The following is a 4,545-nucleotide window of genomic DNA, read 5'->3' on the forward strand; positions in this document are numbered from 1 at the left end:
GACTTCTCCCGCTCGGGTCTCATCTCCACAGGGGGGGTGTTGTCGGCAGGACCCTCGCGCTGTGGAACACAAGCGCTCCCCAACTCCCCAAGGTTGAGACACACCCCTTCCCCGCTGAGTTTGAACCCACGATCTTACAGGAAGAGCCTTTTATTTTATTCGGTTCCCAGGCCATCTCCTAAAACAGTCTACGGAATGCACAATACACCCCAACCCTAGTGACAACTCTGTGCAGAATCGTTTCACCTGCTGCCGCCGCCGCCTGGGTGACATGGCCGCGCTGGGGCCGCATGCGGACGCCCGGCCTGCTGTGCAGGACACGCCGTCCTGATGGAGGAATGCACTCGCGCGCACGCTCTGAGGGGCAGCGGGAGTGGAAATGCCACGGGGACAGGCTCTTGCTGTGGGCAGGCCCGCTGTCGGTCCTTCTCGCCCCCCTGCCGCCCCAACGGAGGCCCATCAGCAAATACTTGTTGAATTAAACTCTGTTCCTCACTGATCTGTTCCGCGAACACTCAGAGCACCTGCTCAGCATACGGACCCGCTGGCAGAGGGAGCATCCTGGGCTGAGTTCCAGTCCGAGGGGAAGTCAGAGCAACAGGGACCGTGACCAGGACTCCCTCGGACCGGCCCCGCCCGGGGAGACTGCACCGAGCCTGATTCCCAGGCCCTCCCAGGATGGGGACGGTCCCCTGCGTGGTCCGGGGACCAGCGATGCCGAGGAAGGACCCATGCCAGGCGTATGGCCACCAAAACCCAAGGGCATGGCCACGCTCAGGGACACCACAAACCGCTCGTGACGGTTCGGTTCTGACCGGCGCAGGATTCCTATTTGCCTATCGATTCAAAAACGGAAGCGCCCGGAGTGTCTACGGGGAGGTGTGCTTCTTTCTAGAAGCCTCTGAAAACCGTAGAACGGTCAGCGCCACCACAACACAGGTGTCAGATGCGGCCACGCGGGAGGTGCAGCGGGCAGGGCGGGGCCTTTACCTGCGGGCTTCCGCATTTGACAAGAATCCTCCTGTGCGGCCCAACTTTTGAGCCTCTGAGGGGGGAACGGAGGGGAACTCCTTTTCCTGCTGTGAAAACAGCAGCTTAGAGAGGTGGCCCCGGACGCCCACGCCCGGCAGGCGGCAGCGAAGGGCGGGGACCCTGATCTCTGGTGAGTGGCCTGGCGCCTCTCCCTTCATCGGCGGTTTCCCTGATGCAAACCACAGGCTGCCACCCCTTTTCTCGTGCTGGATGCCGAGCTCACAGCCAGCGCAGCTCAGCCACCAACAGAACTGCACCCGGCCGGGCCCGGAGTAATTCCTCGCTTTCCCCAGTGCGAAAACCTCTCCCGTCAGCACAGAGCCACCGCCACACGGTGCCAGGTCATTAACATCAACTCCTGCAGCAAGTCGCGAACACACCTCCAGGCCACGAGCGAATCTGACGGCATGTGTGTGGCCCCCAGCACAGGCCGGGAAACTCACACGCACATTCCTTCCGTAAGAATCTCACCGCCCGCCAGCGACAGAAAGCCGGGAGGAAGAAGCCAGTGACTTCACAGTCCACGGGCCGCCAGGCTCCTCCTGCTTGCTTCTCACCTTAAAACAGCGGTTCTCAACCTGTGGGTCGAGACCCCTTTGGCGGTCGAACGACCCTTTCACAGGGGTCACCTAAGACCATCCTGCATATCAGATATTTACATTAGGATTCATAACAGTAGCAACATGACAGTTATGAAGTAGCAACGAAAATAATTTTATGGTTGGGTCACAACATGAGGAACTGTATTTAAAGGGCTAGAAGGTTGAGAACCACTTCCTTAAAACAATCTAGCACAGTGGTTCTCAACCTTGGTTGCACATTAGAATCACCTGGGGATCTTTTTAAAATCCTGATTTCCGGGCCTCATCCTCCGGAAATTCTGTTTCTTTGTTACTAATGTTGTGGTCCCACCCCATAACAAAGAAACAGAATTTCCAGAGGACAAGAAACAGAATTTCCGGAGGATGAGGCCCAGAAATCAGGATTTTAAAAAGATTCCCAGGTGATTCTAATGTGCAGCCAAGGTTGAGAACCACTGATCTAACACCACACGGGAAATCAAAATCCTTTGCCTAATCTTCCCCAGCCGCGTGGCCTAGAGGCGAGCCAGCTCGCCCTGTGTGATCAATAGGGCAGGTATAATCAATAAGGCAGGTGTGATCAATAGAGCAGGTATAATCAATAAGACAGGTGTGATCAATAGAGCAGGTATAATCAATAAGACAGGTGTGATCAATAGGGCAGGAACAACAGACGGGCAGACGTCCACCCTCCAGGCAGAAGCCGCGCCTGTATTTGAAACGTCTATGAAACATTTAAGACGGACTCTATACCGTGCCACCGAGAAACGAACATAAAAACAGAGGCTCTCAACTCCCACGAGAGCAGACTGCACACGGGCCGCATCCCTCGAACTGCAGCGCAACCAATCCATCCGCACAAGCGCTCAACCAACTGCCGCTTGGAAGTGAAGACCCTCCGGCCCCTTTGCCGTTAGGAACAGACCCTCCCGTACAGAGGCTGCGAGACAGGGACAGAGGGAAGAGCACTGGGGTGTTGAACTGACACTAAGCAAAGAGACAGTTTAATTACAATTATTAAAAAGGTTACTTAAGCAACATCGTAAAACACAGAGGCTCCTGGACAGCAGGCCAGAAACAGAGCACTCGCCGAGAGGCGCCGTGGCCACCGGCTCCCCTCCCACCCCAGCTGCACCTTTTAAGATGACGACGACGACGAACTTTAACTCTCTTCTTAATCATTTATTTATTTTATCATTTTAAATATTTTTATGGATGTCAGAGAGGAGAGGGGGAGAGAGAGAGAGAGAGAGAGAGAGAGAAACATCAATGACGAGAGAGAATCACTGATCGGCTGCCTCCTGCACGCCCGCTACTGGGGATCGAGCCCAGAACCCGGACATGTGCACTGAGTGGGAATCGAACCATGACCTCCTGGTTCGTAGGTCGATGCTCACCCGCTGAGCCACGCGGCCAGGCCGCCCTCTTTTTTATATTCTGGAATAAAAACTGGCTTCATGAGCAAATCCGAAACTGCCTTGCTCAGGGGCAGCTACTCAATAAATACAGGGGGGTCCCCAAAAAACGTACGCACACTGTAACAGCTGATAGCTCCATTTTGAAAATTAAATGTATTTTAACAAGCACTGCCTTTATAATTATTCAAAGCATGTGTATACTTTCTTGGGACACCCTATATTCATAGAATAAATGAACTTGAAAACACAAATTTTTATATATCCATATATATGGGTTGGCTAAATACTTAATCAACACAATAGAATATTATATAGGCATTTTAAATGGTGAAACACAACCACAGGTACTCACGTGGAAACGTTTTTCATAACCTCATACTTAACGCAGATTACAACATAGTTTACATAGAAGAAACACGTGGTTTTTTCCCCTGTCCTCTCTCCTGCACACACACAATGTTTAAAAGTCTGTTTACAGCCCTGGCTGGTTTGGCTCAGTAGACAGAGCATCGGCCTACCGACTGAAGGGTCCCGAATTCGATTCCGGTCAGGGGCACATGCCCAAGTTGCGGGCTCGATCCCTAGTAGGGGGTGTGCAGGAGGCAGCCAATCAATGATTCTCTCTCATCATTGATGTTTCTATCGCTCTCTCCCTCTCCCTTCCTCTCTGAAATCAATAAAAATGTAATTTTTAAAGAAGTCTGTTTACAAATGACAGTAAAAAGAATGATTTACGATCATGGAGTAACTTGCCACATGTCTATGATATGAGAAAAGAGGAACATTTTTCCGACCTAAACACTAAACATTCCATTAACTGGCTTTTGCTTCAAAGTCGGGTAAGTGCTGCCAGGCTCACTGCCCGGCGCCCATGGGCAGTGCCCGCAGTCCCTGGCATCCCTGCCCGAGCCGGCGGCCGTTCTCCACCTGGCCCGCTGTCCACGATCTCGGCAGGCCGTCCGCCTGAGATTCAAATGGGAATCAGAGCAGCTCTTCACCTGTCAGCGTCTGTGCCTTCGGCGCCGGCACCTAAGGACGCTCCCCGAGTCCCACCCTCCGGTTGTGAGTGCGGGGACCGCCCGCCACACGGAAGCGGAGTTCCTAGCGGGACGGTCACCAGCAAGTTTTCAGAGCTGAAAGGGAATCTACCCGCATCTACCTCCCTTCACAGCCCACAGCACAGCCAAGGCTGCAGCCCGGCGGTCATCGCCCGCCTGGCGGGTCTGCAGGGCACCGGGAGTCCACACTCAACATTCTGGTCTGGAAACAGGAGGGAAGCAAACCTATTCACCTGGCAGGACAGCGCCTCGGTCCCGAGCAGGTCCGGCCACACACGGTCCCTCGGCAGAGGAGGCAGGGCCCTGGGCCGCGGCCCTGGCAGCGAGCAGGCGAAGGAGGAAATGGTTCCGATGCGTCCTCTGGATTCTCCCCAGCGCGCGGCTCGCCACCTTGGAGGAGGAATGTCACCCTGACCCGCTTCTTCAAAGGCAACGGGGTGGCAGGGTCGCTCCCAG

General features: G+C 54.3%; 1 protein-coding gene across 2 annotated transcripts in view; it reads right to left on the reverse strand.

Moving 5' to 3' along the window:
* The window catches only part of PPARA (peroxisome proliferator-activated receptor alpha), an 86,502-nt gene extending 82,009 nt beyond the window's left edge, over positions 1–4,493 (reverse strand). The window contains exon 1 of one of the 2 annotated variants that reach the window (XM_005886013.2): positions 4,323–4,493. The gene's annotated coding sequence lies outside the window, so the exon portion shown is untranslated. The remainder of the gene's footprint in view (positions 1–4,322) is intronic. The other variant, XM_005886016.2, reaches the window with a different exon arrangement.
* Positions 4,494–4,545: the final 52 nt, after the last annotated feature.

This window comes from Myotis brandtii, unplaced genomic scaffold (assembly GCF_000412655.1).
Source record: "Myotis brandtii unplaced genomic scaffold, ASM41265v1 scaffold952, whole genome shotgun sequence".
In the NCBI taxonomy this organism is placed as follows: Eukaryota; Metazoa; Chordata; class Mammalia; order Chiroptera; family Vespertilionidae; genus Myotis; species Myotis brandtii.